Raw genomic sequence first — 24,271 nt, forward strand, 5'->3', positions numbered from 1 at the left:
GGTCACGCACCGCAATGCGACTATGCTGCGGGATGTCCACGGCTTGTGCCATGTCAGCACAGGAAAATGAAAACACAAAGATTACTTTGTGGCACAACTGGGTAGTAATTCAAAAAAAACGTTTACAGATAGATTCAAGCTTGAAAAAGACCTATTTCAAAAATAGGTAGGTTTTTCCGACACTGCCGTTTTCCGGAAACGGGAATGAAGGCGTTAAGGTTTGAATGATATACTACTCGAGTGTCATGATATAAGGCCAATCAACGTATGGGCGCCATGTAGCAGGGTTTCCGTTCTCCCACAGAACTGTGCACAGAGATCTAGAACCTGGGTGAGTTAGGATGACCCAAAACTCACCTTTGTTTCAGAAATCCCCTTACCAAGCTAGCTACAGTGTCTCATTGGTAGTAATAACTTACCAATGACTTAGACAATCCAGAACATGAACTTAGGGTACCTCAGGTATCGTGGAACACATGAACACTCTTTCGTTATATAATCATTGCAAACCGAAACTGGGAGGCAAAGAACACACGTGCAAGTTTGAAATGTTTATTTTTCAATGCAGCATTCTCAAACGCAGTATCTTGTATAATATCAACATACATATTATAAAAATCAGAGTTAGCAGCATAGTCACTAAGCCATAATAAGCAAAAGGTGATAGCATGTTATGATGCAAAGATCTATAGAATTCTGTATCACCTATATTTCGCGCACCCTATTCAGTATATTATATTATATCTAGAAGGTCTCATCTGGGTTCTAGCAGGGCGGGCCCATACCTCTAATTCTCAGTAGGAGGAGATCACATCAACAGCTACCAGCTCTCTGCATGCGAAGCATCAAGTGTGTTGATTCATTCCCTGCAACTGTATCTTAAACCCGCGTAGAGCCCAATGTTGGCAGCAACATTATTTGTGTTATGTCTAACGTGGTGCGAGGATCAGGCCTTCAGCAACCTTGTGTTAGGTTATTCTTAGAGTGTGCAGTTCTCGGTGTGCAGACAGTTGTACCAAGTGTACCAAGCATGACTGATACTAGAGCAATAACATATTATTCTCAAATAAATCACATCTTTCGTCTAGGTTGAAAGCTACAATAACAATTAGGTGTCGTGTGCAAACTCAAGCTGAAAGAAAATATTGCGTTTAAACATTTAATAAGCTCATGCTAACTTAACACAATATATAGAAACGTAGTAACCATATGACACCCCCCCAATGATCCGAGGACGGTTAAAAAGGAGAAAACACAAGCTAATACCATATGAAAGGTAAAACATGAAAGCAGAGTTCAATGATACTGAGCCAAGCTAAATGTATGCAAATGTATATAAAAATTAAAAACAAAAATATGTATGAATGCCTATAGTGGCCACACAAAATATAAAAGTCAAACTTAAGGCCTACTCCCAGTTCATAGGCCCAGAACATAGTCCATCGAGGCATGCACTCCATTGATGGCCGCCATGAGTTCATGTACGGTGGGCTCCGGGCCCTATTTGGCGGCGGCTGCTCCACCATCTATGTCCGATTGCGGCGATTCTCCTCTTTCTCCGGCCTTGGACCACGCAAATTTAGCAAGCTGCTTTTGGGTGTTGGCCTTAGGACCTCTCCCTCCTGTTGCCATTTCCCTGCTCCACCAGGTGGTCTCCTAAGCATGGGCTTTGGATACTCCCCACACCGGCAGTCGTGGGGCGTCTGCAGGAGCGACTACCAGCGTGTTTTGTCCCCTTGGGGCCATCAATCCCGTACCACCGCTGTCAGACTTTAGCTGTATAGGCCGGAGCCCTCCACGTGTAGTCGCACTCTTCAATATGGTTTAGTCCTCCGCCAACTTATCCTTGTAAGGGGCCACCGCCCACAGTTCAGACCATGCAAGCACAGCAGTCGCTTGGGGGTCAGAGGTCTCCTCATGCTTCTCCAAAATCCAGCTACCGCAGCCTCAAACCAGCCATACGTTGGGCGAGGGGCACTCTGTCACAGCTCTGCCTGTCCAATGTAGACCAGTCCTACCCCTTACGCCAATGCAGTGCCTCAGAAGAAGTCCTCTGCGGTCCTGTGCACCTGACCCTCCAAAGGATGCAAACTCTGCAGGGCACCAACGTGGGTAAATCAACGCACCACCCACTTGTTGTCCAGCCTGGGAGATATGCACACCCCATAGGCCTCAGCACCACAACTCTCAGGCCACATCTGCCCGAACTTTCCAGTATTGCAGCTCCGCCAGACCTCCGCTGCGCTTCTTCACCACCCAAGGATCCAGCCAGGCATCATCGCAGTAGTCTAGAACTTGCCCCAGTTTCCACAACAGCCACCCAGGTGTGCGCATTTCCCAGACGTCCTCAGCCCTGACGTGTCTTCAGGCTGCAGCACTCTTCAAAAGGCCTCCGAGTCCCTCCCTCAACTCAGGCACCTTGATACCACCACAGTCCGTACCTCCACAGCAGCCAATGACCTGAGCCCGTCTTCTGGAAAGGCCGCAAGCCGGGGCCTCGATATACCCCCTGTCGGCTCTGGCAGCATTCTCCGGCCGACACTACGCTCCTCCCTTCACCGGCCTCCACATCTGGCTGCCGAGGAGTCAGGCAGACAGTGTCCTCCGTCGGGTCGTTCGTCCGGACCAACATTCGTCCGCAGCAGTGGCAGGGGGCCCCAGCGCTAATTGCTCCTGGTCCTGGAGCTCGTCACAAAATGCCCAAGGCCCAGGCCCTGAAGCCGGGGCCTCAGGTAGCCACGTCTCCCGCCGGAGGGCCTCACCCTCTCAGTCCTCGTCGGGCGGTCTCCTGACCAGGCGCAACTCTAGGCACTCCTTACTCATCCCACGCTACGGGGACAACTCGAAGCTGGCCTCAGAGACTTCTGGGTCCAGTCTCTGCTGCGTGTCAGAGCCCACCTTCACTCCACTTTCTGACTTGGAGCCGCCATCAGGGATCCGGGCACTCTTCGGTAGGGACGAGACCGAGCCTCACCAGCGTCGTCGGAGGGACCTAATTACTCCAGGGGGGCAGGGATTAGATCACCTACCCTGCTGTGCCTTATAGTCTTGTGAATGACTCAGGATGGGGCAGGATTATTACCGTGAAGGCAGGAGTTCGGTCAGGCTGCGGCCATACTCGATGGCTGGAAGCCACGCCCCGATAATGTACTCAACTTGACACTTCTGTCTTGCACATTGGCTCTTTCTTAAAGCACAGTCTTGTAAATAGGTAACCATTGTCCACTTCACATAGCACCTACTCACGCTGCTTGTATTTGCACACAAGAACTTTAACACCTATAGTGGTGTTTTTAGGAGGACGACAAACAGCAGTACTACAAATTGTCACTGCTTGATCAAGTCCTTTCGAAACTTAGATAGGAATGGTTGAAAGCAAATGTAAAGGACCATATATATGATGCTTTATGGCAGAAGTAGATTTCATGATGGTTTTTTATGTTTTTTATGTTTTTTATGTTTTCCTTTAAATTGTTTTGTATTGTGTACTGTGCTGTGTTTATGGTTTTAATTGACTAATGAAGAATACATATAATTCACTCTAGTCAGGGTAAGCTAGATACACACTTTAAATTAAGATCTGCTTACTTTCTGGTGGCTTGGCAAAAAGTATCCAGGCTTAACTTAAGAGGCAATGTGTGAAGTATTTGTCCAACACACACACAGTAACACAATGAAAACTTCACACAAAGACTCCACACAGGTTTAGAAAATAGAGAATATTTATCTGTGTAATATTAGACCAAAAGAACAAATATCCAGTAGGTAGAAGTCATGATATGGATTTTTAAAGATTAAATATGAAAACAGTGCTTTGAAGTCATTAGTGGTCAAAAGGTTACTCGAGGTCGCAAGGGACTGGTGTGAATCCAAAGTCCAGGCCAACCGTGATGAAGGGCAGGCTCGCTACAGAATCCATGCAGTGTCCGCTGAAAACGTACCTTGTATGGAGCAAAGCATTGATGTCGAGGGTACAGTGCGTTGAGATTTCCTATGCAGGCAGGCCACTGCGTCAGCAGCAAACTCCGCTGAAAAGTAGGCAATGCATTGTTGTTGAGCCGCACAGAGCATTGTCATCAGGTTGCGCAGGCTGCAAAACCACCATCATCAAGCAGACTCTGCGTTATTATCGAGCTGCTTAGGTTACAATACCACTGTTGTCAACCAGCCTCAGCGTCGAAGGGTAATGCCCCAGAATTTCTCATGCATCAGTTTCTGAAGGAAACAACTGCAGATAAACTTCTGAGGCCTAGGACTGGAGGAGGCACATCAGATGGCGTCCAGCAGTAGCAACAGGACTTCAGGGATTATGTTGAGTCCCTGGGACTTCTGTAGATCAGGAGGCAAGATAACACGCTCTTGGAGTAACTCTGCTTTCAATTGAGATGGGTCCAGTCATTGTACTCAGCATGACAGAGATTAACAGGCAGCAGGGTAGCTCAGCAATCCAGCAGAGTTAATTCCTGGTCCAGTACTATACTGGTTTAGTAGGGCCAGAGCCCTGGTACTTATACCCAAAAGTGTTTTTTATGTAGGGGTGACTTTAAAACAGCTCCCTGAAATGTCAGGCTATCTTTAGGGTGTAACTGGGCCCTTGTGTGGGAACAAGATATAGCCTATTTATGTTTAAGTCTGAGCTCTTCTCTCCTCCTTCCTGCCCAGAAAAGGCTGTCACAATGCAGAAGAATCTCCTGTCATACTGATCCCATCCTGTGTTTGTTGCTCGGCAATGAACAAAGTGTAGCTGTCACCAAGCCCAGATGTTTTTGGGAGACAATCTGCAAGACACACTGGAACAGTAATAGCATTTCTAAAATAGTAATGTTAAATCCAAGATACCAATAAAGAGGATTTCTCACTATCATTCTAAAGTTATGAAACATGGAGCAGCTACTCATTTCAATCAGGAATTGCAGCAGAAGAGATTTTTAAGGAATTTCCAATGCAGCCTATGAGAGGATCAGGACTCGCAGTAGTAAAAAAAAAAAAAAAAAGAAAAAGCTGTTTGTCAATACCAAGACATTTAACACTTAAAAGTGCATGCCCTGCCATTTTGTTACACAGCACTGTGCCCTTAGGGTCACTTAGGGACTATCTTGAGGGTGACATGTGAAATAAAAGGGAAGTTTAAGACTCAGCAAGTGTTTTTAAATACCAAGTGGGTGGCACAGTAGGTGCTGCAGGCCCACCACTTACATTTTGATTATAGGCCGTAGGTACATTGTATACCACTTTACAGGGACATACAAGAAAACTAGATATGCCAATTTTGTACACACCAGTGTTATCAAGGATACCATGTGTAGGGGAGAAGCACAAGCACTTTAGCACGGGTTAGCAGAGGTAAAGTGCTCTGAGTCCTAAGGCCAAAAAAAAGTAGAGGATAGCAGGCAAAAAGTTGTGGGAAGACCACTCTAAAGATGACAGGTCTGCCCTTGTATATTCTTTGCAATAATAACATCAGGTAGTTCCTAATGCAGACTCTTTTTGTTATAAAAATTCATTAAAAGAAGACACTCCTATTCCTTAGAAATAGGCTGAAGGTGCTCTTTACCTAGGGAGGACTGGATCCGAAACAGTTGATCTAAGCTCTTGGCCTGTTCCTTGGGCTGCTGGCTAGCTGGAATGGATTGCTAGTAGGTTATCCTCAAAAGTCTCTGACCTGGATGTATGAGGGAGATGATGAAAGGGGGCATGGGCTGGTGGGTGGCGACCATGGACTTCAGACTAGTTGGGATGGGTTTGTTGACAGGTTTACAGGGTTGTATGATAATACAACACAATCCGTTGCAACGCATGCCTTTACCACGGATGCATTACAACGCAAATGCCTTTCCCACGCATAACCTTAAGCACCAACATTCCTTGACCACACAAATGTTTCCAAACGTTTTTCGTTAGAAATGTATGCATGGTAAGGGCATACTCTTGTTAAAGGTTATTTAATGCGTGGAAACGGCCGCGTTGTAATGGCCGTTTCCCGTTTACAGCAGCCGTGTATACCTGAATGAGGTGGGCTACTTTGAAAGTGGTCAATTACACCTGAGGCCCTAAAGTCAAAAGTCGAAGTGGAAAAGTGGCTAAGCTAATGGGAAAGATGTACATGATTAATTACTTGACAGTATGATATCTTCTGTCGACATATGCTCCTTCTGGGTATGGGGAAGTCATACATACTTATAGCATTTTTTTATTTAATCAAGTCAGTTCTGACTTATTGTTCAACATTGCCAACACATTACACAACCTTGGCCTGTCTGATGGGTGTCCATCATCCTCAGCCTGTTTTGGAGGTAAGAGAATTCACTTTACAATAGTTTTTCAGGGAGATCACAAACGTAACCTTCCATGTCTTTAATGCCCATGGACAGCGCCTGGATACCCTCAGGGGTGATAAGCTGCGCTATATAAATATACAAATGAATTAATTTCATGCCTGGTGTTTGCAACCTTGGGGAGATTTGGTTCACTTGGGAAACCAGGCTTTCCCTAAAATGCTTTAAGAGCGTTCTTTCAGAAGTGCGTTTAAAATCGATTGATTTGCTGATCTGTTCCTTGAAGAAACGGTACTGGAAAAAGCACAATTTTAATCCTATTTTTTAAAACATTTTCTTGGTGAGGGAACTCAACACCCACCCTTAAACTGCAATGCTCCCACACTCCGCTAGCTGGCACTGGCAAATTCGTATTTAGGTCTTACACCCAAACTATAAATTAATCTCACGGAATGGTAAATACGTGTGAGTGGACATTTTTTCCGGGATTTATTCCACGTGCAATTCCCAATCCTTTTAGGATTCAGGTCTGCAAGTATTTCCAAGGAGGTGAGAAAGACGGAGCAGGTTATTAAAGAGGTCAGGGGACGGTGCAGGGTTCCCTGGGGACTAGGTGCCCTGCCAGCGGGATGTCCTATTCCTAATTTAGGTATTGAAAGACTGGACTGCGTGGGGTGGTTTCCGTGATCTGCATTTCTTAAATGTAATGTATTGCACTTAAGTGACACTTGCACAAAAATGTTAGCTACTTTTTTAGATTTACACGATTTCTTGAAAGGGATAGGGCACACCTGCACCACATGCAAGCCTCAGGTAAAAGTAAAATCACAAGAGAAGGAAACAAGCCAGCTTCATCTTTCCATATAATTTGGTGCACTCCCTTGAAACACCTCCTGGCTCCAAAGGTAGGCCTCTCCTGTGCAGGTCTAAAGACTCAGGGGCTTATTATGAGGCCTTGCGACAAGTTTGCGCCGCTAGTGGACCACGTTTAGTGATGCAACGTAAAAAATGTGCCTTGTTGTGCTCTATTTGCATAGTGACGCATTTATGCAGATACGTCACTTTGTAAACCCCTGCGCCACATTATACCTGCCGCAGGTATAATATATGCAGGGTGGGCGTTCCCACACAAAAAGCCTCGTAGAAGTGGAAATAACTTATACCTGCCTCACAGCAGGCGTAATACTGACATAGTGCTATATTCATAAGCCCCCCTGCATTGCTGGAGTTGCGTCACGCTTCTTAAACAACTGCAGCTATGCGTCGGTTTTGGCCAACAGATATGTCAGTGATACTGACGGATCTGTCATTTCATGTAGCAAGGAGGGTGCAGTGAAAACTATTGCATTGCTGTTTTCAAGTAGCGATGTGACAGTTTTCATAAATAAGCCAATCACTACTAAGCCACCCACCCCCTCTCACAGACTGTGATAGTCTATCCCGCACGTTTCTGTCCCCTGGATCTGATCGACAGTCTATGAGCATCACCAACAAAACCAATAACAAAATAGGCCACCCATTAATCAGTCCTCTTGGTGGACATCACTCAAATCATCCAGCCACACAGTCACCTACATTAGGGGGCAGATTTACAAGACCCTTGCGCCATTTTTACGTCAGTTTTAACATTGTAAAAGTGACTTAAGGGCGGCGCAAGGGGCTTGTCAATAATCGCTTAGGTGTTTAGGTGTTCACCTCCCTCCCTGCTGCACACGTGTATTCATGTGTGTGGATAATTGCTTGTGACCTCTGGCTCACCTTTGTTTCTCCTCACTCTTCGTTAGCTCTTGTACTTGGACCCTTCAGAGACCTGCTCCCCCAGGTCACCGCACACAATATAAGCTCGCCACAGCCTTCCCCGTGCACACCCGTGCAGCAGGGTTAGGAGAGAGCCAACTGATGGAACGCGAGCTCCGTGGAAACACCGGGTTCACATAACTTGTGTCACTGGAGTAAAGCTGTAGATTGCAAGGGACTTGCCAGCAAAGTAAAATGTTTCCTAGCTCGAACTAGATTTCTGATGACACTGAATGAGCAAAACAAGTAAGCCCGGCTGTTCCAAGACTAGTACCCTTCAACCTTTCACCCCCCCTTCCTTCCCTTCATCCATCCTTTCACCCTTCCACCCTTTCACCCTTCCACCCTTTCACCATCCATTCTTGCACCTTTCTATCCATCCATCCAATTATCATTTCGTTAACATGTCGGTCATCCACCCTTTCACTGCTGTATCTATTCATCCTTTCACCAATCTGTTAACCCTTTTATGTACCTGTTAATACATCCTTCCACCCTTTTGTCATCCTTTTAACTGATACTTTCACCCTTTAATCCATCCATATTTCATCCTTCCTCCTATCCTGCCTTGCACCCTCTGTTCCTTAGTTCTTAACACCCTTCCTCCCTTCCACCTTTCCTTTTATCTTTCTTTTCTTCCATATCATCTACCTTTCACTCTTATCACTTCTCCCTTCTGTCTTCTTTTCCAGTTCCTTTCCGCAGATTGCTTTCTTCCTTTCCTCTATCTTCCCCATAGCTCTACTTGCTGCTGTGTGACATTTCCGTCTCCTTCATTGAACTTGGCTCAGCAGCATTTTAGTGCAGTGTGCGGACAGAGGAAAGTCAAGTCAAGCCAATGATACTTTTATTAGATTTTGTTAAAAAATCGTAAAAGATTCTAAAAACAAATAGATTACACAATGGTTAAAAGTGGAGATTTGATAGATGCAAAGAATAAAAACACTGTGTCGTCATTACTCAATCCTCATTAACAATTGAAATAAGAAATATTACATTTATAATCAGTACGATTTAAAAATGCTAGGATATTTCATGGAGGAGAGATCAAAAAATAGTGCAGGAGTAGGTGAGGACAGACCAGTCAGTATTGTAAGAGCCACTCAAGTTGATTCTTGTGTCTGTTCTAGTTCTTTGGCTGCTGTTTCCCAAAACGTAATGGCTTTGCAGGACAGTTGCACTGACAAGCCTCCAAGGCCTTCTATGGCAGCTGCTCTGCATCCTTAAATGTTAAGGTGTAGCAATGTCTCATCTCCCTGTCCACACAATCGGCATTCTTTTATCAGCCATATACATTTCCATTTCGGGTCAGGTCCTTCGTGGGGAAGTGCCCCAACCATAGCATCGTCAGATAGTGCTTTTTATGATGTGCGAAGTGTTCTGACAAGAATTGTTGTGGTTTCAGCGTCTGATAAAATTGAACCGCTGCCCATGCGTGTTTTTTTTTTTTAGCGAATGCAGTTTTGTCCATTAACAAAGACATTCGTTTGGTTGCTATGTACACAACTTTTTTTAACACGGAATAGGAGGTGATTGTGTGCCAGGCCTCTTCGAGGTGTAGGTCTGCAAGTGATTATTTTAGTACGTTGACAATAGAATTATTTTGTCTCGCTTGCTGTTCAATTTTTGCCCAGCAAGAGTGGGCTAAGGTATTTTCTTCTGCTTGCCTCATCCGCCAGTAAAATTTGGCCACCGCTCCTTGTCCGGCTGATTTCTGGTTTTTAAGCCCATATTCCAGTCGAATCTGTGACTGCGAGATGTATGGTGGAATTGCGAACAGACTCTTGAAGAAACTCGACTGGGCTTGGTTTAAGGCGGCTGCATCTTTTGTATTCATCAGTTCTGACCCATAAGATATAGTTGGAATGAATTTTGCTGCAAATTCCTTTAGCAGGTGACCCGTTGTGCAGCCTTTTAACTTCCTCTCTAGAGTTTTAAAGGCGTAGTGGAGTTGTCAGAGGAAAGACATGCAGAGATCTTTAGCGGGCCCCAGAATACAAACATGCTCACACATGCTAATCCGGTGCAGTGCCAACCCCCCGACCCCCCTCTTAAACTGCTAAAAGGGAAGGCAGGGTGATAAGCCAAGGATGCTCAATAATACTTACCACCTTTTCTTTGCTAGAGATTTTTTCATGTAAACACTTATTTTAATCAGAATTCCATTCCAAAATGTTTGTGCTTTTTTTTCTAAATCCAAAACCTGTTGGTGAATTCTATAGGTTCAATGATTGCTTACATTAGGATAATTAGTAAGATCAACAGTATGAACATCCCGCTGCATACATGTATTGCTCGGCGTTCCTAGCCTGACAGATTGAAAAACATGCATTTTTATATTTCCTCTGTTGATGTGCCAAGTGAGCTCTGACAGATTACAGTCCCACAAAATGATATGCCGGCTAAAACAACAGTCCCACAAAATGATATGCCGGCTAAAACAAATCCCTGCCCAACGACTAACACAAAGAGTATAGCGCCACAGGAAGATAAAAATCAGGGGAAAAGTACCACATCAGTAGCTAAAGTAAGTCAGAGGCAAGATAACGTTGGTAATATCATCCAACCCAAAACTAACAACCCTTTGGGCACTCCCAGAGAAACAACGGGAGGGCGGTTCCACGCCATCAATTTACCACCAGAAGCACTACCATACGTAGTGGTCTTAACAGGTGTCCCCCCCCTAAAGGAGGGAAAAAGAGAACAGGAAGGGGACTTAAGGAATAAATGCATTCAATGGCTGAGGTCCAATAAACCTTTGCCCCTACATATGTCTGGAGAAATTCTATCTGTTAGAAGGGGCCAGTGGATTGGAAAGGGCGCAAAAACAATAGCAGGTGATGTAATTGCAATTAACTTTAGAGATACTTCGGCAGTTACCCATATATGCAATTCCCCCTCGATGTCTTTACAAACCAACATATTTCCCCTACCCCTATCATATTTCTATCCCTTGTATGGTAATCATGGAATCCCATACACGTATACAAACAGGGCACGAGTAAATATGGCTCCACCCCCCATGCAGCATCATAGGGTAGAAAACTGGCAGGCAAACTGGCAGGCACCTTGGCACGCACCATCGTTCTACGACCCAATAGCTCAAATGCATGCACATTGGAATAGGTTCTCCACTCTGGAAGATGTCGATTGACTCCAACAAAAAAGGGAACTTAACTCAAGCATAGGGAATGTTAGTCCCATGCAAAGCAGGCAAAAACCAGCCTACCTGCCCTCCACCATTACAACAGACCTAGGTAGTGTACCTATCGTATATATGGATAAACACCCACAAGGGAAGAGTAATGACTATACAAATCCCGGTCAGTTGACCATGTATGGGGAAGATTCTGCCCCAAATGAAATGGGCCCCACAGTGACATTGGGAGAGATTCCAGTCAGAAACTCCATGATAGCCAGCAACCAAAAAGAGGAGGTTGATCAAGGCATAAAAATCCTATCATGGAACATAGCGGGGATTGCATCCAAATATAATGTGAAGGAGTGGAGAGAGTTCATAACCAATTTCCACATCATCTGTCTACAGGAAACCTGGACCGTTGACCACAGTCAATTTCCACTAGACGGGTTTAAAAGTTTTGGAGTCCCTGCAACAAATGCATCATCTGGGAGAGCTATGGGTGGACTACTCATATATGTGGACCTTCACATCCAGGGGCGCTGGTCAGATCTAAAATGTGCCTCTAGAAACATACAAGCAATCGGCTTTTCACATAAAGGACTAAAAATTACCCTGATAAACTGGTATAACTCGGTGGGCTCACAGAATAAAAATAAAGCTCTAACAGAATTGGATGAATACCTTAAAAATCTATCTTCATCTAATCCTGCTAAGGGTGTACCATACACGATTCTAGTAGGGGACTTCAACTGTCACCTTTGTGAAAAACTAAGACCCATAAATAAGGATTGGTCAAGGTGCACGGAGGAAAAGGGGCCTCATTTTGCCCACACTGTTGAAGGAAATGAGATGGAAAACTTCACCAAGAGGTATGATCTAGTGCCCACAATGGACCTGATTAAGATAGATAACAAGAAGGAACCCAATCCAACATTTAAAGGAAGAGGTTGTCACTCCTATATAGACTTCATTTTGGTGTCCCCAACTCTCAAAAAATGGATTACAAATTGTGACATCATTTTGAGTCCCTTCAGCGACCATAATCCACTGAAGTTGAACACTACATGCATGAATCTCAGCCTAAGAGTGGGTGGACCGGAAGCCCTGAAACAGGTAACCGCACAGGGGAGAAGGCTCAAATGGGCGAAGATAGATGGGGACAAATTCTATCGGGATCTAGTGAGGAAGGGACAAGCACATTTAAAGATTTGTCTAGATGCAAATGTGACAGGCCCAACTGTAGTAAGTGCATTTGAAGAAATTGCCAAACTTATAAACAATCTATTGAAAACCTCACCACGAACAGGACCTAAACAGCCGTTAATGCCACGCTGGTTTGACCATGACTGCACCAAGGCACTAAAAGAGCTAAAAAAAAGCCTTACGGAACAACCGAAAGACAAAGCCAAGATCGCGGGGAAGAGAGCTATTTATAAAAAAGCCCTGAAAACTCGTAAAAACTCTCTACAATATCGAGCATGGGAGGATTTAAGGGAAGCGGCAGAGCGTAGAGATATGTCGGCTTTCTGGAAAATTATTAATGAACCTTGCTTTAAAGACCCGAGAGGGCCGGACATAATAAATACCATACTTCCTGAACAATGGCGGAATCATTTCTGTGGTCTTTACAACCATATGGGGGCCACACTGCAAGAAAAAGGGTCAAAACCACCAACAACCACATGTTTATCGTTCACACTAAAAGAAATAAAATCAGCCATTCAAGGGCTTTCCAAGAATAAAGCCCCTGGTCCCGATGGCATTCCCCCTGACCTCTACCTGAGCAATATAGAGTTGTGGGCTCCCGTCCTTACCAGGGTATTGAACGAGGCAGTTGTGGCAGGACTGCCCCGCTCATGGTCCTCTGCAACCATTGTCCCCATCTATAAAAAAGGCAGTCGGGACGACCCCCAATGTTATCGTCCCATTTCATTGATAGACGTTACGGCAAAAATCATGGGACACGCCATTTTAAATCGTCTGCAAGTTTGGGCAGAGGATCATCACATTTTATCTGATGTACAGTATGGATTCAGGGAAGGGAGATCCACAACAGACCAATGCTTAAATCTATATTTACTTACCGCTAAATATACCATTGCAGCCAACGGAACCATATATATGGGTTTTATGGATCTCTCAGCTGCCTTCGATCGTGTAAATAGACAGAAATTATGGGCCCTGATGATCTTGATGGGGGTGGATTATGAAATAGTAGACATTTTAAAGGCTCTGCACTGGGAGACCACGGCCACAGTCCGTTACAGCAACGAAGGGATGAAGACCGAACCCTTCCCTTGCACAAGTGGAGTGCGGCAGGGCTGCATTTTAGCGCCGTTTTTATTTTCTTTATACATAAACAATCTGGACAAAAGCCTCATGGAACTAGAAGTGGACTGCCCTAAGATCGGCCAGCGCTCAGTACCAGTCCTCCTTTATGCGGACGACGCTGTGTTGCTAGCCCGAACGCCACTGGGACTCCAAAAACTTATTAATGGGTTCGTAAATTTTATGAATTCTTTGGACCTTTCAGCCAACCTGGATAAATCTTTCATCATGACCACAGGCCGGAATGCAAAAAATAACTTCTCGTACAGTATAGGTAGTCATAAGATGGGAGTAGTTAAGACATTTTCCTACCTTGGCGTCCTCTTCGACGAGAAACTAGAATTTAAAAATCTGGCCGAAAAGCATGCATCCAAATTGGTGGCCTCTACGGGTGCTATAATGGCATATGGAAGGAGGCTTGGTAGGTGGTCACCGGAACAGATACTAAACTTATACAAAGCTGTATCCTGCGCGAAAGTGTTATATGGAGCAGAAGTGTGGGGCTGCAAAATTAATCACATACAACAAATACAAACGGAGGAAAATACATTTTTCAAAAGACTACTTAAGGTCCCTCAGAGTACCCCGGCACATATAACCCATCTGGAACTGGGTGAACCCTATATCGAGGATAAAATCAAGATTCGACCTCTCATGGCCTGGATCAGGATATGGACAAACCCAGAAGCCAGTTTTAGTAGACAGATAATTATGGACTGTCTAAACCGGGACAAATGGGAACAAATCACGTGGTTAAAATACGTTAGGGATACCCTGGTCCGCATTGGCTGCAAAAACATGTTCACTGACCCAGAGCAGCTGACCACACAGAACAAAACATTGCTTAAAAATTCATTTGAAGCATGGTCAACTGATAGGAGGGCGCTCACTGAAAACAAAAAACCCTCGGTAGCGGCTCATGGACCAGTGGTAACCACAAATTTTAAAATGGAACCATATTTGGCTGTACTGTACAATGCGCAGGAAAGATTTTATATGACCAGGTTTCGTCTGAATTTATTACATCATTTATTGGCAAGTCCTGCTGGTTACACATCTACGGTAGAGGCGAAGGGCTCCTGCGGCTGCGACTCTAGGTCTCCGCAGGACACCCTTCACTTTGTTTTATTATGCCCTCGCTTTTCACAACCTAGAAAGAAGTTTTTAGTAAGGATCTTGAAAAACCGAAAATTTAAGCACGCCAAAGATGCCATTTTATTTTTGCAAAAGGCACCAGATCCTCATACTTTGTTAAGTGTTATTAGCTTTATTAAATCTGCTATAAAATTGAGGAACATGAGGGAAATATCTGTAGACTCCACTTGAACGCAGACTGAAACCCCCATTACCTGAAAATGACAAACTGTACCTTTTTGTAGATATATATGAAATTTTTAATAATTTTTTAACTGTTTTTATATAAATTGTATGTATGTATTTGCTATGCACTTTAATGGTATCTTTTTAAGTACCGAATAAAGGAATTTGAATTGAATTGGAGCTCTGACAGGGCACCAACCTTCTGCACTTGGTTGGGCTGATTACTGCATTGTGTAGCAGAGCAGAAACCGCTGTGAGGCTCAGGTATCGAGCTTGTAATATGCAGAGAAAGCATCAAGCAATGGTAAAGCTGCTGCTGCGGTAGCATTGGTTACTCGTTGGTGGCAGGAGTGTGTGTTGCTTGCTACCATGCTCCTTTCCAGGGCCAATCTCATAGGAGGAACTGTGGAGCACTTAATCTGTCTACAGCAAAAATAAAACTGTCACAGCATGGCCAGAAACCCTGATCGCTCAGATTTACTAATTTAGCCCACAACCACATTTAGGAAGAAACCCCGCCTGTTGCTATCCTCATCTGCATTGGTGGTCTAACACGACCACCCTATTACAAGTAGGCTGGTCAGATTTCAATAGGACCACTAGTGCCGCCAGTGATCAAAGCTCCGTGGCGGTCGTGCAGTGGTCAGAGACCCTTAATATACTGGTGGTGCCGCTGCAGCATTGCCAAGTGTATTAGGAGTTTCCTCACCTCCAAAGTTTACAAGATAGGGAGCCCAATAAGAAAAGTGTGGCAGTGAGGAAACTAAGAGGGCCATACAGGGAATGCATGCAGTGGGGCACAGGTTTGCATGCATTCCCAGTTACTGCAGGGCATGAACTTGACAGTCCATCCCCTGTAGGAACATGCACTGGCGTTCCCATTGCGATGCCTTGCTAAGGCTCAGGTATAAGCCTTATCACTGCACCACCGTGGGCCAGCTGCCGTAGGCTCGCTCGACCTGAATTCCATTTGGAATCTGGCGGGCAGTCTCATTATGGGTTTGGCGGTTTGGGAGTGGGGCGTTGGTGTGGTGGCCCACTCCCACACCACCAAACTCATAATAAGGGCATAAGTGTGTGCTTTCTAGCATATCATTTGTACTGTAAGCATGCCACTCACATATGTATTCCTATTACTAGATAATTGCAGATGGATCCCATACAATGAATTTATGGTTTCCACTGCATTTAATAAATATATTTTCCCTTGTTTATACCTGCCTAACACCTTAGCAGCTATGGAACGTCCAGCTCCAGTGCTGGACGTTCCATTGCGCCGGTGCAATTCGAACGTTCAACGGCCGACGGCAGCACTCCCGAGGTAGTGGTGCCGTCGGCCGCCGAACGTTCGCAGCACCTAAGGTGTTAAAAGTAGGTTGTTTTTGTTTTTGTGAAAAGCCCGGTTTGGCTGTTGTAGTACATTAACCTTTGCACTGATCCACCCCAGTAATGCCTTATTGACACAACGTGATGCCAAGTGCTACGAGGCCTCAGGGTAGAAACGCGCTATACAAATATAACTTCATTCATTCATTCACAGCAGTTTAAATTGTTTTTGTGCTAAGAAAAGCGCAACTGTCCATTGTAAAACATATCTTCTGTGAATGTACCATTTTGCCTCACGTTTTGGTCACTTTGCATTGATGCAAGGCCTTAGTGAATCTGGGCCATTTAATCTATGCAAAATACATAATCAAGAGAGACTGCTAAATCGGATGGTAATACAATAAATATCTTAACAATTGGAAGAGCAATGATAGAAGGTAATCTGTAGAGAGCCTACAAACCAGATTTCACTTACTCCGCGTTGGCTCAGAGAGTCCAATTTCGAACAGGGGTTTGCAGTCAAAGGGCCTGATTTCAAAAGGTAAATTTACACTTTTGTGTAAAATAGTATACGGTTACCTCTGTGAATCAAGACCTAAGGTTGGTGAGCCCTACTTTGGCCACAGTATAAACTCCAGCATGATTGGTGCCCTGTGCATTGAAGCGTGAGACACGAAACCCTTGGTAGGTTGATGCCGTCTCATAACATAAACAATCAGGTGGAACCCATGCCACCCTTCTGTTCCCCACCCTCCAATTCAGTCCAGTACTTTCTTGAAGATTACAGAGATCCTTACTTTTTCATGTTTACACCAGGTGGCACCACCCTACCCTTCTAAAAGTTCTTCCCATGCATTATCAGTTTTTAGTCAGCCATGATATTTCAGGGAGACAACACTAACAAGTAAATAAAAGAAAGGAGATGTTGTTGCATGGAGACTGGTCATACTTTATCTTAGGTATCGACTTGACATGGTCTTGGTAGACATGGTCTTGGCAGGATCAGGATCAGATCTCAGAGAAAGGTAATCTCTGAGGGGCATATTTACAGGCGTACATTTTTGGTGCTGCCTCATATTTACAGATCCTTGTAAATCTAGGGCAGTGTCACAGACACTTTTGTGTTGTGTGGAAATGCCCACAGCAACACATATTGCACTCCCCCATTGCCGCAGACAACTGTGTCAAAGAGGTGCACATTGAAACGGCGGCATTAAGCTATGGAAAGTGGCTCAGTGCTACCTTGTAAATATGGTCCAACATACAGCGCCACTGGAGTGTTAAAGAAAGTGACCCTCCATTGGTGGGAGCGTCTTCTAAATATACCCCATCGTGTGTACCCCGACTCTAAATAGAGCAGAGGAACTGCATTTTTGGCAGACGGTACTACAGAACACTTTTTGTGGATGTCCTATCGTAAATTGTAAATGAGGACCTGAGTACAATGCCTAATTTTATAAATCGTGAACATTATTATGTATTAATGTAAACAGAAAATGTGCCTTATTAATAGGTATATGATGAACAAGCATAATCTGTTTATCAGGCAGTTATTTCTAATTGCCATAGTGACTGTTGATTTTATATTGAGGTTTTATTATGTTATATGTTATTGATGCAAACATTTTACGTGTTTTAACAAACAAGAATACATTATATTTAACTGTTAAAAAACAAGAAAACTGCAGTGCTTTTATTGAAAACTCATTTGGCTAAAATATCTAAAGTTCACCATGGTTAGGCGTTAATAGCTCATTCTATCCTTTTTTAGGTCTGGCTTGACAGCGCCCATGTCCCCAGTTCTCATATAATTAACAGAAAATCAACTTTCAGAAGTACTATTGAGAGGGGGACTTAGGTGCATTCCACGTGTTGGTTTGCTCAAGTGTTGTATGTGGGAAGATATGTGCTTCCATGCAAAATTAGTGTGTGCAATTTAATTCTTGCCTATTGTGCAATTAATGCTTAATATAGCATGGTGGTAAACCAGTGATCAAAGCTATGGACTGAGGTGTTTAGCAAGAAAATATACGGTAATGGCAATCGACCAGACATGTTCATTGTGAAAAACTCAAGTTAAAGTCAGTGGGCTCATTACGAAGGTTTGTTATTACTTTGCGTTGAAGCTTGCAGAAAAATAATTATGAACATGGAATCTCACAAGTTACTTACAGAAGCTAGGGCTTTCATGTTCCTCATCTCTCTGATAAAACATTTTGATGAATTTGCACTGTGATATTTATTGTATGGCCCTTTTAGGAAACATAGTACTTCGCATTGCCACTGTAGGTTTGTATACATTTTTACTTTTAGGATCATATGCCTAATGGTTGCCTCGTGGGCAAGCTTATGTTCCATACAGTGGGCCTGAGTTGGCTACGGTGACACGTCAATGATAAAAGGCCATTGGCACGAATGGTTCAATAGGGGTGTTGTTTCCCAATGATATAGGCCTGATCTGTTCATTATTGAAAGTTATAACAAAGGCAGTAAGCCTCTCTTATCTAGCGGTCAAAAACATATGTTGAAGGCAATAGATCTTTACTGGTGGATGGCTATCAAATTGTGATACATGCTGCAGACAGATATTTTTTTAAATGCAATCTCACAGATGACCACTGTAGGCAAAGACATTGATCACTCTGTCTCATAAACACTTTGAATGAACGTTTCACTGTGATAATGATTGATAAGTCTTTTTAGAGGGTGTTTTGACAGTTTTAACTCTGTACATCTTTGTAACTTTATGTGTGCATGATGGTTGACAGCCTATGCATGCTTCAGAAGGCTTATGTTTGTTAATAAGTCAATTTCTTGGGTCATGCTTTGTAGGACTGCCAATGCATGCACTGCTTACATCATAACAGCATACACTCTGTGTCAAAGGGTCAGTCAACTTCAGGCATTGGATCTCTTGACCTGTTAGTGCTGGCATTTGTGCTTTAGCTTTCCCGACCTCGATGTGAACATTCTTGGGTACCTCTTAAGAGAAATAAAGTCTGGTTCCCCCTTAGATCCTGCTCGCCTTCATTGCCTGCTTCAAAGGATTGACAGTATTGTTCCTACCTTGGTGAACTTGGTCAATTTCTCCCATATTAGAGGACAGGTCTCAGCACAATGGAAGCATGTGGTGGCCAAGCCCCTTTTAAAAAAGCTGAGGCTAGACACTATGGGCCCGATTCACAGAATGAATTGAAGACTCAATCCAAAAATTACTACTATTTGGGTATTCACAGAATGCACCTACTACTTTTGGTATTCACAGACGTTAGGATTTTGTCTTAAGTCTGTCTTAAGTCTGTCTTCAGTTTGTCTTAAGATAAACTTAAGACAAAATCCTAACTTCTGTGAATACCAAAAGTAGCAAGTGCATTCTGTGAATACCAAAATAGTAGTACGTTTAGGATTAAGTCTTAAATTCATTCTGTGAATCGGGCCCTCTCTGCCTGAGCAACTTTAGGCCAATCTCTTTGTTTTCAGGCTTCTCAAAACCTCTGGAGAAGCAAGTAAATAAATATCTCTCCACCTTCCTTGAGTCCAACGTAATCCTCAACCTCATCCAGATAATGGTAGGGTTATTCACAGCAAAGTTACAAGTTCCAGTATCCAAAACAAAACAAAATAACAGATGAGTGCATGTTAGCTTTGTGATCTAAATTCCAGGAAAATCAGTCAGTGCATAATTTAGATTTTAATCTGCAGACACTCTTAACACCTCTGATTCAGCAGCTGAAAGAGTAATTATCTATCCCTATCAGGTGCCTGTGCTGATAGACCTTCACATTGTGATTTGATAATGGCATGTTATTAGTAAAAATCATGGTTGTCGCATTCACAGTGATGCTACACATAGCTACAAATACAACTAAAGCACACCAATCCATCTCAAAATAAACACTTGCTAACTTTTAAGCGAAAGACCTTCAACACTTAGTAAAGCATGAAAAGGTGAGACAACCAACTTAAGTGCATTTTCAAAACGGTAGGATGTATACACTTTCTCTACCAACCAGTTCGTTAACTGAATAACTGATTAGGAACTTTCACTCAAGTACTGAGCTATTCGGCTATTCGGAGTAGTTTGTGGATTTCACTTTAGGGCACAGAGAAGCTAGCTAGAATTTGATTTTTTTTAAAGTTTATTGGGAAAAAAAGAAAAAGTGCTCTGCAAAAAAAGTGTTGCATCAACAAAAGGTGTGCTGCGCTGGGGGCGTGGTCTGGCCACGATCAATGATGGCTGCTTGAGTTTGGAGCTCCGTGTGCCGGTGGAACCTATGGCTTATTATGGTCTATGCAGCTCCCTCCTGCCTCCACTGTAATGTCTTACTATAGTGTTGCTTTCTGACGTTTCTTGCAAAGCACTGGTGTGTTCGTTCTTTTTTCAGTCACACCTGTTCAAAGTGCTTGTAATTTGATGCTTGCTCACTCGGTGCTCGCCAAGATCCACTCAATACATGGAAACCCCAGGGGCCATCACATGACCCCTCAACCCTCCCTATTCCTGCCCATCCCCGGTCCGAGGGTCCCCCTCATCTTCCCCTTGTCCCTCTGAGTGGGTTGTGCCCTTCCCAGGAATACCTGAAGGTTTTGCTTCTGGCCCAGCCCGGCTCATTCTTCTGCCATTTTTCGTCTGCCCTCTCTCCCCTGATCCTGGGCCACCCTGCCCTCCGGAGGAGGGGGGACTCTCGGTGAGCTGACTTTGCAAGTTTTGACCTGCGGTCTACAGATCCAAGTTCCTGTGCCTTGCTGGGTTCTTGGGCCTGGAGCTAGGTTGACTCCTACTTGTTTTCCTCTCCCCCTCTGCATAACTCATTCCCTGCCAGCTCGCCCCTCTTTTTATAGGAGGATTCTTGACCCATATCGACCAATGTTCGAGGGGTCGTCCTACATTTGCTTATTCAACTCCCTCTCTTTTTTACTCCTCTTCTTTTCTTTTCCTCTCTTCTTCTTTTGCCCTTCATTTTACATTCTCTTCTGTCCCTCTCTCTTCCCTTCTTTTCCCCTCTCTCGCCAACCTTTTCCTTTTGTTCACCCACCTCCTTTTCTTTTCCCTCCTACTATCTCCCGGTCTCTCCTCTCCTCTCCTCTCCTCTCCTCTCCTCTCCTCTCCTCTCCTCTCCTCTCCTCTCCTCTCCTCTCCTCTCCTCTCCTCTCCTCTCCTCTCCTCTCCTCTCCTCTCCTCTCCTCTCCTCTCCTCTCCTCTTCTCTTCTCTTCTCTTCTCTTCTCTTCTCTTCTCTTCTCTTCTCACCAATCTCCTTTAATTTAACCTTTACCACACTCTCTCCCATATCTCCACCCCCCACTCTCTTGACTCCACCCTTCCCTGCCTAAGGGACTCCCCCTGGCTCCATCTAACACTGACATTATCCAGCCTCTGTCCTCTAGACCAAAGCCTTATAAGATACCACCCCACACTACCGCTACAGACATGGCTCCCATCCTCTTTGAGTCCCCTTATGGAGCGTCAATGGTCTCTAATGCAGTATGTGAAGCATAAGAAGGTGCTCTCATATTTCAGTAGAAACGGGCAGATTTGGCTATCTTACAAGATCCCATTGGGGGAGACTGAAATCTTGCTAGACAGAGACTTGCCATCTAGATGTAAGAAACAACATGGATAGGGCCCTGCTTGGGGATGTAGCTTTGGACCACCCAAATGGACCAGGAGTAAATTTCCATCTCGTCAGTACATGGCACAGAGTACTTCCTCCTCTCCCAGGGGGTGGAGGCCCTTTTGCAGGAATCCCGTATACTGGAAGCCACAGTGTCTTACAACACTCCAAAGCTGCTGTCCTTGGATGTACCGCTGGCTTCTCCAGCCACAAGCCCAGGCGCCTAAATGTTCAACGTTATCATATCCCTGAGGGTAAGTCCCAACTGTGAGCGCAAGTCTCAAAGTACCTGATGGATATCAAAGGCCCGGTGGCCTCCCAAAGATTCATGTGGGCTGCTGTGAAAGCAACCATTTGAGGTCTGTTCATGCAGGATGCAGCCTTGACCAATGAGCCCAAAGCTGTTTACCAGAGAGAACTGGAGAAGACTTCAGGAGAACCACAACCCCCCCCACCACCCGCAACAGGTTCCCCGCAGAAGCTGGAGCAAGATCACTGCCGACCAACTCACCACCTCCCTCAGCCAGAACCCTCCCACCATTACCAGGGACCCCAACGAAGCAGCCCGCAACCTCACACAGTGGCTCACCAACTGCGCCGATGACCTCGCGCCACTGAAGAACCCTCCCAACAGAACCGGCAGCAAAAAAGCTTTGTGGTTCACCAAAAACCTCAAAAACTCCAAGAAAACCTGCCGCACCCTCGAGAAAGCCTGACGCCACGACCAGACATCAGAGAACATGACAGCCCTCAAGAACGCCACCCGCAAACACGACCAGCTGATCCGCACCTCCAAAAAGACAACATTCAAAGAACGTCTGGACAACAACACCCACAACAGCAAGGAACTCTTCAACATCGTTAAAGAGCTCTCCAAACCCAGCGCCTGCAACAACGACCCCTCGCAAGACCTCTGCGACTCACTCGCCTCGTTATTTCACCGCAAGATTGCCGACATACACAACAGCTTTGGAGCACAGACCACGCACCCAACCACCGAACCAGCGCCCCCCACCACCACCCTCTGCAACTGGACCCCGATCAGCACCAAAGACACCGCCCACACGATAAACACCATCCACTCCGGCTCCCCCACCGACCCCTGTCCACACCACATCTGCAACAAAGGCGACGCCATCATCGCACCCCAACTCCGGGACATCATTAACAGCTCCTTCGCATCCTCCACCTTCCCGGAGAGCTGGAAACATGCCGAGATCAGCGCCCTTGTGAAAAAAACCCACTGAGGACCCCACGGACCTCAAGAACTTCCGCCCCATCTCGCTCCTCCCTTTTGCTGCCAAAGTCATAGAGAAGACCGTCAATAAACAACTCTCCAACTTCCTCGAGACTAACGCATCCCTCGACCCCTCGCAGTCCGGCTTCCGAGCAATCCACAGCACCGAGACCGCCCCCATCGCAGCTACCGACGACATCAGGTCCCTGCTCGACAATGGGGAAACAGCTGCACTCATTCTCCTGGACCTCTAAGCAGCCTTCGACACCGTATGTCACTGCACCCTGATACAACGCCTCAGCTACACCGGAATCCAAGGAACAGCCTTGGAGTGGATCGTCTCGTTCCTCGCCGGAAGAACACAGAGAGTCCACCTTCCCCCGTTCCGATCCGTGGCCACCGAAGTCATCTGCGGTGTTCTGCAAGGATCCTCACTCAGCCCCACTCTCTTTAACTTCTACATGAGCCCCCTTGCAGCCATTGCACACCAACACAACCTTTACATCATATCCTACGCCGACGACACCCAGCCGATCCTCTCCCTCACCAACGACCCCGCCAACGCCAGAGCCAGCCTCCAGGAAGGAATGAAGGATGTCGCGGAGTGGATGAAGCTCAGCCTTCTGAAACTGAACTCAGACAAAATGGAAGTCCTCATCCTAGGACCATCTCCCTCGGCCTGGGACGACTCCTGCTGGCCCCCTGCCCTGGGCACTGCCCCTAAGCCGACGGACCATGCTCGCAACCTGGGCTTCATCCTGGACTCCTCCCTCACGATGTCCAAGCAAGTCAATGCCGTCTCGTCATCCTGCTTTAACACCCTGCGCATGCTTCGAAATATCTTCCGGTGGATCCCCACCGAAACCAGGAAGACAGTCACCCAGCCCTCGTCACCAGCCGACTGGACTACGGGAACACTCTCTACGCTGGAACCACAGCCAAACTCGAGAAAAGACTCCAGCGCATACAGAACGCTTCGGCACGACTCATCCTGGACATCCCTCATTACAGCCACATCTCTGCCCATCTGAAGGACCTGCACTGGCTCCCCGTCAACAAGAGGATTACATTCAGACTCCTCACCCACGCACACAAGGCTCTCCACGACATGGGCCTCAAATACCTCAACAGCCGCCTCGCATTCTACACACCCGCTCACCAGCTCCGATCCACCAGCCTTGCCCTCGCCACAAATTCGCAGATCCACCGCCGGAGGAAGATCCTTCTCCTACC

The sequence above is a fragment of the Lissotriton vulgaris genome, unplaced genomic scaffold (assembly GCF_964263255.1).
Source record: "Lissotriton vulgaris unplaced genomic scaffold, aLisVul1.2 SCAFFOLD_2648, whole genome shotgun sequence".
NCBI lineage: Eukaryota > Metazoa > Chordata > Amphibia > Caudata > Salamandridae > Lissotriton > Lissotriton vulgaris.